This window comes from Ictalurus furcatus, chromosome 2 (assembly GCF_023375685.1).
Source record: "Ictalurus furcatus strain D&B chromosome 2, Billie_1.0, whole genome shotgun sequence".
Lineage (NCBI taxonomy): Eukaryota > Metazoa > Chordata > Actinopteri > Siluriformes > Ictaluridae > Ictalurus > Ictalurus furcatus.
In genome coordinates, this window is record NC_071256.1 from 22709477 (window position 1) to 22721946 (window position 12470).

A 12470-nucleotide genomic window follows, 5' to 3' on the forward strand; every position below is an offset into this window, starting at 1 on the left:
TGGTGACAAAGACTATATGATAAAATACACACATATGCAATAAATAATTACATTTATTATTAATAATATTTGGACTAAACAATTCTTCCACCACACAATGTGAGCTATGGTGTAACACACAAATGATAGTCAAATCATTTTCTTTTACATACAATAATTATAAAAGTTAAAAGCATGATGCAGCATTCGCTAATAAATTAAAAACTGTAATTGTTGGCAAATCACTGTGGTAGGCTGTAAATGTTGAAAAAAAATCAGCCATAACATTAAAACCACTGACGACTGACATGAATAACATTGAATATCTCGTTACAGTGGCACCTGTTGAGGGATGGGATATATTAGGCAGCAAGTGAACAGTCAGTTCTCGAAGTTGATGTGTTGGAAGCTGGAAAAATGGGCAAGCGTAAGGATCTGAGCAACTTTGAAAAGGGCCAAATTGTAATGGCTACATGACTGGGTCAGAGCATCTCCAAAAATGGCAGGTCTTATGGGGTGTTCCTGGTATGCAGTGGATATTACCTACCAAAAGTGGTCCAAGGAAGGACAACCGGTGAACCGGCGAAAGGGTCAGGCGCAGAGTTGGGTGTAACTAACTCTGTAATCTAATGACTTTTTCTGATAATGCAATAATGTAACGCATCACATTTTCAGTTTATGTAATTTTATTAGTCACTCATTTCAATAAAATTGTGTTACTTGCGTTACAAATTTATTGTTAAGAAAACAATATTAAGTAAAATGCATTTTTAAAATAAATCACGTTTAGCCCTGAATAATTCTCCACTTGAAGCGGTTTGTCACGACGTAACTGAAAGGAAAGATAATGTATTTTGCATGGCACTGTAGCAGCTAAACCCATACAATGATAGCTTAGCTGTGCCTCCCCTTGGCTAGCGACGAGCCTATAGGAAAGATTTATATTTTATCGGTCTGGTAGTTCTACAAACAGTAACAACACCCGAGGCAAGTTTTATGATAAATCCAACTTTTTCTGATCATGTCGTGCATTGATGTGCGCTAAAATTACTGAAAGAACTATGAGTTCTTTCACCTATAGGTTTGATGGGTTTTGAAAGTAATGTGAAAGTAATTAGTAATCTGATTACTTTTTACATGCAGTAATCAATGTGATCAGATTACAATTTTAAAGTAGTAATTAGTAATCTGTAGTGGATTACTTTTTTTGAGTAACTTACACTGGTCATGGGTGCCCAAGGTGCATTGATACATGTGTGGAGCAAAGGCTAGCCCGTCTGGTCCAATCCCACAGAAGAGCAACACATCAACTTCATGAACTGACTATTGACTTGCTGCATAATATATCCCACCCTTTTAACAGGTGCCATTGTAACAAGATAATCAATGTCATTCACTTCACGTCTCAGTGGTTTTTATGTTACAGCTGATCAGTGTATAGAAACATACAGTCCCCTCCAAAAGTATTGGAACAGCAAGGGCGATTCTACTGTTTTCACTATACATTTAAGCCTGAGACAACAGATCAGAATTTCAGCTTTGTACGATTTCTACGATTATATAAACTGCAGTGTCCCTCACTAATAATAGTAGATGCAGTAAAAGGTTTCCAGAGAAACTGGACAAATTTCAGACAAAAGCCCTTTATCAGCTGTGCAAGAAAAGTGCTGTGTATGTGAGTGGTATGCAGTATGACTGTAAGATAACAAATAAATATTTAGACCAACAGTCAAACCTCAGCACATGATTTCAGCCCATGTGTGGTCAGCCAGGCACCGGATCAATACGAGTTCAGATTGCTGGCAAGGACACTCACCTTGAGACTTCAGCAGCATTCAATCTGCCCCTGCAACTGTGTCCGCAGTGGGCCACAACACTGTCATGCCTCATGGTTTCCACCATCCTATAAAGCAGCAAATACAATAATGAAAAGATTACAACCAAATCCACTTGGATACTTGAACACTGAAATTACATATGCAGGTGCATATATGTGTCAATCAGAAATTAAATACGGCGCAACTTAAAGCAACAGTAAATGCTAATGTACTCTGATGTTAAATTCATTGTATACCGTTTTTGGTACATCCTCATGGGGATTCAACATTTGAAAGTACATTACGTATAAATGAGTTGATGATCAGGCACATTAAACATGCAATGTACAGTTATATATAGTAGGTTTTCAATTAAAATTTAAAAAGCTAGAATTCTTACTGCTTACTGGTACACTATTCAAGAGTTAAGGGGAGATGTGAGATGGCTCCAGTCAGCCAGGAACAGGGATCTGGGGCTACAGTTGTCACAGGCTCACCAAAACTGGACAGTTGAAAATTGGAAAATGTTGCCTGGGCTGATCAATCTCGATTTCTGATGCGTCATGTAGATGGTTGAGTCAGAATTTGGTTTCAACAGCATGAATACATGGAACATCGTGTTTACATTGTGTAAAGGTGTGGGGAATGTTTGTTAGCATACACTGGGCCCCTCAATACCCGTTGAGCCTTGTTTCAAAACCACAATTTTGTATGGAGAAAGGTATGTGAAAAAGACTGTGTCGCTGATGGACGAATCTGGGTTTGGTGGATGCCAGGAGAATAGTATCTTTTTCGCTACCTGGAATGTACACTCATTGAGCACTTTAGAGTATTAGCGCTTTATACAGTACACCTACAGATCTGGGCAATTATCTAATCAGCCAATCGTGTGAAAGCAGTGCAGTGCATAAAATCATGCAGATACGGGCCAGGAGCTTCGGGCAATGTTCACATCAACCATCAGAATGGTGAAAAAATGTGATCTCAGTGATTTTGACCATGGCATGATTGTTGGAGCCAGACAGGCTGGTATGAGTATTTCTATAACTGCTAATTTCCTGGGATTTTCACACACAACAGTCTTTAGAGTTTACTCAGAATGGTGCAATAAAGAAAAAACATCCAGTGAGCATCAGTTCTGCATACAGAAATTGATGGGAGAGGTCAATGGAGAATGGAGAGACTGGTTTGAGCTGACAGAAAGGCTACAGTAACTCAGACAGCCACTCTGTACAATTGTAGTGAGTAGAAAAGCATCTCAGAATGCACAAACACATCAAACCTTGAGGAGGATGGGCAACAGCAGAAGACCTCATTGGGTTTCACTTCTGTCAGTCAAGAACTGAAAGCTGAGGCTGCAGTAGGCACAGGCTCACCAAAACTGCACAGTTAAAGACTAGAAAAATTTAGCCTGATTTGATGAATCTCTATATTCAGAATTTGGAACCAACTGCATGAATCTATGAACCCAACCTGCCTTGTGTCAACAATCCAGGATGGTGGAGGTGGTGTAATGTTGTGAGGAATGCTTTCTTGGCACATTTTGGGCCCGTTAATGCCAATCAATCATCGCTTGAACGCCACAGCCTATTTGAGTATTGTTGCTGATCATGTGCATCACTTCATGGCCACAATTTACCCATCTTCTATTGTCTACTTCTAGCACAATAATGCACCATGTCACAAAGGAAAAGTCTCAAACTGATTTCATGAACATTAATTCTGAAATGACATGTTTATGTTCTTCAGGTGCCTTCCCAATCACCTGATCTGAATCCAATAGAATGCCTTTGAGATGTAGTTGAACAGAGATTGGCAGCATGAAAATGCACCTGAAAAATGTCAACATGGACCAGAATCTCAAAGGAATGCTTCCAACATTTGAGTTTTGAGAGCGTATGGAGGTCTGATTCTTACTGCTGACGTGGTTTGCATCTTGTGGTATGGCCTCTAGACTTCTGCTCTCGAAGTCTTCTTTGAATGGTGGATTGTGATCGTTTCACCCCTGCCCTATGGAGGTTGTTGATGTTACTGACTGTTGGTTTTGTTTTGTTCTTCACAGCTCTAACAATGTTTGTCATTCGCTGTTGTTGTTTTCCTTGGTCGACCCATACGGTGTCTGTTGCTCGGTACACCACTGGTTTCTTTCCTTTTCAGAACATTCCAAATTGTTGCACTGGCTATGCTCAATGTTTTTGCAAGGCCTCTGATTAATTTTCCTGCTCTTTTCTCAGCTTCAAAATGGCTTGCTTTTCTCCCATAGACATCTCTCTGATCTTCATGTTGGCATATCCTTTTGAACAACAAATGCGGTATTCCCAGGTGAAACTCAAGGCTAAAACCAAGAGTAGATGTTCAGAGCTATTTATTGTTTAAACAATCATTCTAACAAGACACACCTGGGTAACAAGAAACACCTGTCATTCACATTTTCCAAAATTTTTGCTTGCCTACAATTTGTGTGGTCTGATACAAAATGTGCTGTGTTGTATGTCATTTAACACATCTACATATAAATATCAGGAAAGAAAGAAATAAGGAAACTCTCTTCTCATATTCATCTTTTGATCTCAAACCTAAATGTCTTCGGTCTACAGCAAAAACAATTGAATTGACCTTGCCGTTCCAATAGTTTCAGAGTTGAGTTCTGGGTTGTGCCAGCTACAGAAGAACAACTACACTCTACTAAAAGTAGAAGCATTGCACTGGATTTGTTTTGGTCACCGTAGGAAGGACTTTATTTAGGTCTCTTCACAGACTAGATAAATCAGTGGTTCTCAGACCTTCGGAAACCACTACACTTTGCAATTTCCTTGATCAAACTCTTCATTCTCCAAATCAGCTAATTATTAAGCCATGCATGAGTTGAATGAGGCATGCTAGAACAAGAAAATGAAAACATTTTCTAGGATATTGTGCCGGGGTCTCATAGGACTGGAAATAAGGACCACTGGGATAAACAGCACAAGAAGCACATGTTTTAAAGCATGATCATCAGAGAACACACTCTAAAAAGCAACTGATGATACATTTTAAGCAATCTCGGAAAATAGCAAATGTCTCTGGCTAGAATAGATACTGATGTAGGTCAAATACATTTAAGAAGCATTTTTTATGAATAATGAGCATAATGTTGTTATTAGCAGCATTAACAACAGAAACATGATATTACACATTAAATAACGATTACACTTCCTAATGTGTACAATTAGGACCTTACTGCACAATTATTTCATGAACGTTATTTAAACGTGTACAATAAGATTTTGTCTACTATATTTGTGACCTTTCCACAGGCAGAACAAATTTAGTCCAAGTTCACAGTATTTATACGTTTGAGGTTTGGATTAAAGCCATTCAATTAAACAGACCAGTCAAAGAGGCTACTACCTCAGTAATAAATCTAACTTCGATAATGGTGTTTTTCACCACTCTAATTTTTTTTTTTTTTTTTTTTTTTAAAGATTCACTGTTCACCCAGCTATATTCCACAGACACCTGGGGGGTCTCAGGGTCTTCTCTGAGAACCACTGCTCTAAATCACTGCATTGCAATCAATCAAGAAATTCTTATTTGTATGGTTTGTTCTAATGGTACCTGAACCTTTACTGGGCCTGTGCATGAATCAAAAAGAAAACCGAGGCATTGATTACAAACCTCAAATAAATAAATAAATAAATAAAAATCAGGGTCTAGAACTGTAATAGCTCACGTTTCATCACAGTAAATAGATCAGTGTCGGCTTCTTTATGCATTGCTTATTTCACCAAAAGGATCCCAATAATGTTTAATGAAACTCATATATACCCAATTCAGGGCTTGCATCGTAACAGGTTTTAATAAAAACACCAGAAATGGATTAATAATCGACTGATCTAAATGCATTTGCAGAGAAAATTGATCAAAGCGCTCGGGCTTTGATGATTTCACCCGCATTGTTGTTGTTGGTTTTTTGTTGTTGTTTTTTTTTTAGTCCCTGAAAGAGAAAGGACTCCATAAATTACCCGGATAACACATGCAGCGAATCTGGAGATCAAATATATCGTTTCTGATTCAGCCGATTAATCAGACTCGTAACGACCACGTCCATCCAAGAGGACTGACTGATGGATGGATGGACGGATGGATAAATGCATGGATGGATTTCTTATGTACGCCTGACGAATGGGCGTGAGCGCAATCTCACCATTCGATGTATTCATTTCGTCTTTTTTCGTTTCATAAAACCCCGTCACGTCGTCTCATTCACTCTCCTGTCATTCGATTCGCCTTCCCTGATTAATCGGGCGTCGTGTCGAACCATTTCTGTCTACAGAAGCGAAATGACAGCAGCTCAAGGAAGCAAAATCGGAGAGAATAAACGGATTCGTTCCTCTAAGGCGAAACTAATCGAAAACGGATCTGTAGGATGTGAGTGCACCAGCGTTCACACGCTCGACACTCGATTAAGTGCGCAGCGTCCAGGGCGTGTGTTTATGTTTGTGGAAGGAACGCCACCACAGAGCACACGCGCCCCCTGCTGTCAGAGAAGGGAAACTACAACAATCAAGAGTTTTCTTTACACTTCGCGTGAAGTTATTTGGGGGGACATGGTGGCTTAGTGGCTAGCATAATTCCCTTACACCTCCAGGGTTTGGGGTCGATTCCCTGTATGTGCAGAGCCTGCATGATCTCCCTGTGCTTCGGGGGTTTCCTCCAGGCACACTGGTTTCCTCCCCAGTCCAAAGATATGTGTTGATTGGCATCTCTAAAGTGTGTAAGTGTGTGTGCAACACACGACTTGTGCCCCAAGTCCCCTGGGATAGGCTCCAGGCTTCCCACAGTACAGCTTGACAAAAAATGGATGGATGGATGAACTTATGTGTTAGTTACCCTAACCCTAGCTCTGTCAGCTCTGCTGTAATAGCCTAAACAGCATAAAATAGTCTCTTTTTTTAATATCCATGCCATTTAAAAGAGTTAATAATTTACATGAACCAGTGTCAGGATGTATTTATTGATAGAGACTTCAAAGCACTTCTGTAAGTCGTTCTAGATCATCTAGATCGTCTGCCAAATGCCATAAATGTAAATGTCAGTGTCAATAAATTACATTCAAGAAAACACTGAGATTTTTTAAAATGCTTTTTATATTTATTCTTTGCGCAAGAGGTTTCCTAAGAAGGATCGGTGGTTAATTCAGAATTCCCATTCAAGGAAAAAAGCCACCCAGATAGCAAGATGACTTTGATTCATTGTTGAAATTCCATCAGAATCATCAGTTTGGTTGAGGTTGAGTATTCAGTGCTAAATAATATTGAGTCTGTGTTGATAATTCATTGCTTTTCAGTGTTGAAAGACAAACAGTGAATCGATGTTGATTTTTGGTCAGCTTCATTTCCCCACTGGTGGGGCTTAGATTTAATGTCAGTCCATCAATCCACAACGCAAATCAATTGCGTGCATTTCCGTGAAATTTTGTGAGTATATTCATGCTCCTCAGAAGATGAATCCTGTTAATTTTGGGACCTCACGAACCTTCCCTCTAGTTAACAAATATTGATTTTTTTTTTGTCTATCTTGATCTATTTTTCATCGTTGAAATAACATTATTTCAGGGTGCAAACCTAATGAAAAATCAATGTTAAATTTCAGCATTTCAACATTGATTCAATGATAGTTTGGTTGATGCATTAGCACTGATTCAATGTTGATTCAGTGTTGGTCTGCTATCTGGGCTGTATAACCACTACTAACTTGCTAAATGCAGTATGATGTCCCAGTGTGTAGCTTTGCCACCTCATAACTTTCGTAATCTAATATGAGTCCATGGTTTGATCCTGAGCTCACATTACTGCCTGTATGTTCTTCCCAAGTCTGTGTGGCTTTCCTCTGATCTCTCTGGTTTCCTCCCACCTCCCAAAAACATGCCAGTAGCCAGGTGGACTGGCTACTCTAAATTGCCCCTAGATGCAAGTGTGTGAATGTGTGCATGGTGCCTTTGGTATGGACTGGCCTCCAATTCTTCCTACCTCGTGTCCTGTGTTCACGGCATAGCCTCTGGATCAACTGCAGCACTGACCAGCATACATTTTTTCCCTAAATGATAGTATGAACAGCCCAGGAACTAATTCTGCCCCAAAACCAACAACCTGCTGGACAGTTTCATGTTACAGAATAATATGAGGAGATAATGGACTTTCACTTATATAAACTTTAAGATCTTTAAGATCAGTACAGTCACAATTATCACTCAGCAAGTAACAGAAGAGAAAAGAGATTTGGATTTTCATATATTGTGATAAAATTTTGTACAAAACAAGGTAACATCATTCAACAAGATAACAACTTGATAACCACTTTTTATTACAGCTTTAAGTTATTTTTTTTTTGCTTTTTTTTCACCAAACTTGGTAGCATTCTTCTGTCATCTAAATGTGCAGTCCATTACAATTACAGCAAAGTCTCAGATAATCTTACATCCTTAAAAAAATATTTACATTTGAAATGAAGAATATAACAGTAATGCAGCAGCAGTATTGTTGATATTTAGAGCAGAGGTCAAATATCACAGAGTTAATGCAGGAAAACCCATATTAAGCTGGAGTTAAAATCAGCAAACTCAATACAATCCAGCCTCTCCATTCAGTGTTCCTTCCAAAGCCACACCCACCAAACACACACACACACACACACACACACACACACATATATATATATATATATATATATATATATATATATATATATATATATATATATATATACTGTCTAAGATAGCACCATATCTATAAGCAAAATAAGCTCATCTACAATCTCAGAGCTTTAGAGTCCCATAGAATGAATGTAATTTTTTAAATGATTACATTATGAACCATTTCGAAGATCGACTAGTTTTACCTCAGAGCCGCAGAAGAACTTTGCTTGCATTAAAAGAATTCTGACTTGTGATTATTGCTAGTACTGTTATTATTCCTTTTATCACAGTATGTGACATTAGTGTATAGTAAATATGCAAATCATATGCACACCATAGAGTAAAGTATTCAGTTTCAAAACCTGTAGTTGAACTAAGTATATGTACATGTTTAAGATAGTCTTCAGGGATTTTCGGACTGTCACAGGAGACATTTGGGAGTGTGTCATATGAACGAGCTATGATGTATTTAGTGCTCTGATGCTCTAAGCTGTCCAATACTGCCACCAGGTGGTTATTGTAGGGTCAGACACCGATATTATAACTAGCAGTGATGCTGCAAAGCGTGATGATACAAGCACTTGAGAGACATGGCATGTCAGATTGAGCATAATAACATTTTACAATCTTTCTGACACACACACACACACACACACACACACACACACTTTTATATTTACATTTCCCCCCATGTACTTGTATCAAGAACATATTCATATTACACTACAATCTCAGTGTAGCAGCTGTTTTTTTTTTTGTTTGTTTTTTTTGCAGAGGTGGTGGAAGTATAAAAATGCCTTACTCAAATACAAATGTATCATCTATAAAATTACTTTCTAATAATAAATATTCTACAAAAAGATGTGCATGCACACATACTTACAAAATTCTCAAGTATGTAAAGGAATTGGTGTTGAATTGTATGTGGTCATTTAAAAAAATATTTTATTATATGCAATATATCTGATAAAACTAATAAAAATATATACTACTAAAAATATACTACTAAATATCTACTATAAATTTTACTACTAGAAAATCAGATCCATTTGCACTATTCCTAATATATGTAAATGCTTCCTTTGTTAGCTATGTATCTTTACTTTTTTTATGTTAGCATTCTGTTATTTCAGCAAGTTTGTTAAATACTTGTAAAATGGCATGCTAGCTGTGATTATGCCTAATGCAGGTCATTTTTGGCCATCACTGATTGTACTAAGCTGTTAAATATTATCAGTAAGGTGGGATTGGCAGTTGTTTGTGGTACAAAGGGATAGTGAAGAGTGGTGGTAGAAAGCAGTATGTGGTGGTCATTATCTCCTTCAGCATGTTGATTGTGGTCTAGTCCAGTGTTTCCCAACCGGGCTGTGAGATGAGAGCAGGCCTGCCATGTAAACATCCTTCAAACATTTCTAAAATGCTAAAATGTGTATAAAACATTTAATATATCTATATGATAAATATCTGATGTCTGAAATAATAACACAGACACAGAAATAATATATATATATATATATATATATATATATATATATATATATATATATATATATATATATACACACAGTATCTCACAAAAGTGAGTACACCCCTCACATTTTTGTAAATATTCGATTATATCTTTTCATGTGACAACACTGAAGAAATGACACTTTGCTACAATGTAAAGTAGTGAGTGTACAGCTTGTGTGACAGTGTAAATTTGCTGTCCCCTCAAAATAACTCAACACATAGCCATTAATGTCTAAACCGCTGGCAACAAAAGTGAGTACACCCCTAAGTGTAATGCCCACATTGGGCCCAATTAGCCATTTTCCCTCCCAGTGTCATGTGAGTTGTTAGTGTTACAAGGTCTCAGGTGTGAATGGGGAGCAGGTGTGTTAAATTTGGTGTCATCTCTCTCACACTCCCTCATACTGGTCACTGGACGTTCAACATGGCACCTCATGGCAAAGAACTCTCTGAGGATCTGAAAAAAAGAATTGTTGCTCTACATAAAGATGGCCTAGGCTATAAGCTATAGGCTATTCCAGTGCTGGAAAATAATGGTGGCCACACAAAATATTGACACTTTGGGCCCAATCTGGACATTTTCACTTAGGGGTGTACTCACTTTTGTTGCCAGCGGCTTAGACATTAATGTGTCAAAGTGTCATTTCTTCAGTGTTGTCACATGAAAAGATATAATCAAATATTTACAAAAATGTGAGCGGTGTATTCACTTTTGTGAGATACTGTATATAATTCCCTCCCCCTCGACCGCCCCTTGCTGACCCGTCAGCAGCACAACATCAGTATGCTTCAGTATCAGTATGTGTGTTTTATCCTAATAATTAGCGTGACGATGCGTATGTAGTGCAAAAGAATATGGACAGATTTCTTAAAAGAAAGGCTCCAGATGCTTCTGGACCATCAACTTAATTCTCATGAAGCTAAAGCCTTGTTTATACTTCGGCGAGCCTCCACTGACTGCGCGCGCACCTTCCCAAACGGACGAGGCGTTTATACTTGACGCGCTCACCGTTGTAATATTCTTTTAAACGAAAGGGGGCGACTCGGAGTAATTGTCCTATAACCCCCCCCCCCCCCCCCCCCCCCCCCAAAAAAAAAAAATCAGCTTTGCCTTTATTCTTTCAACAGTATGAACAAAGCATACATCGAAATCACTATTTTTAAAACCTTTCCATGAATTTTGTGCCATCTGGCTATCTCTATGGTCCCGCATGGATGGATCATAGAGATGCCTGTACAACCTTTCGGCAAGAGTCGCCTTGAGGTCATTCATTTCCGGATCCGGCTCGGCGCGGCAAGTTACAAAAAATGCCATGCACACCGCCACGCGAAACGAGGCCGCGCGCACTCCACGCGCTCGACCGCCCAGTCCGCGATGACGTCATTTTTATTTATTTTTTTTTACCGCGCGCTATTAACATACAGGCGCTATTGCGGACGCGTCGAGTATAAACCAGGCTTAACGCTGTCTAGCATTAGTGTTTGTGTAGGGTACCACAATTTTTTTTTTTTAATTTTCAAAGGTTGCCTTGACTGTAAAAAGGCTGGGAAACGCTGGTCTAGTCTGATACAGTACATCTAAAATGCAGGCCAAACCTTTAAGCAATGAGACTAGTGACTACTCCAAGACCAGAGACCAAGATCATTAGATCAAGACTCCAATTCTCCAAAAAGAATGGAGAGCATTCAAACCTACTGTGCTGCTATTCCTGTGATGAATGCTGTGCGACATTACTGTAAAACGGTCTGGAGTAGAACAGGCACTACAGTGCCACCTTGTGGAGATAATGTATACTCAGAAAATATTAACTGTAAAATGAGCTGCTTTACACCTGTGACATGCATAACTACATGGTAACATTTTACAAGACATATTACTGTTTAATCACACCAGATTAATAATGCCCCTGTGGAAAAGAAAGACACAACACTTGCTATGAAGTCCCTATTTAGAGTACTGATAAAGTCTTAGGCACCGTTTTTTTTTTAAATACAAATTTTTATCTTAGATCTTTATTTGATGTCTTCTGCTTTAATGGTTTGCACGTATATAGTGCTTTTACCCAAAGCGCTTTACATTGTGTCTCATTCAGCCATTCACACATACACACACACACACACACACACACACACACACGCACCAGTGGTAGCAGAGCTGCCAAGCAAGGCGCTAACTTGCCTTCGGGAGCAACTTGGGGTTCAGTGTCTTGCCCAAGGACACTTCGACATGTGGACCAGGAATCGAACCGCCAACCCCACGAATAGTGGACAACCCGCTCTACCACCTGAGCATCAGTAAAATAAATTTTTAGATTTCCTATAACTATAACAATTACAAATTTTTCTAATTAAATTAAATTTTAAATGAAAAGTAAATCATTTAAATAAAATTAAATTGTATGCCACTAAAGAAAGTAATATATTACATAATAGACCACTTTTCAGACAAAAAAACAACAACAAACCAAAACCATAATGAAGTCTTT

At 38.5% G+C, this 12470-nt stretch overlaps 1 protein-coding gene across 1 annotated transcript in view; it reads right to left on the reverse strand.

Moving 5' to 3' along the window:
• The window catches only part of tex2 (testis expressed 2), a 35051-nt gene extending 28981 nt beyond the window's left edge, over window positions 1-6070 (reverse strand). Inside the window, exons 1-2 of the mRNA XM_053653491.1 lie at window positions 5983-6070; window positions 1796-1882 (exon numbers count right to left, since the gene is read on the reverse strand). The gene's annotated coding sequence lies outside the window, so the exon portion shown is untranslated. The remainder of the gene's footprint in view (window positions 1-1795; window positions 1883-5982) is intronic.
• Window positions 6071-12470: the final 6400 nt, after the last annotated feature.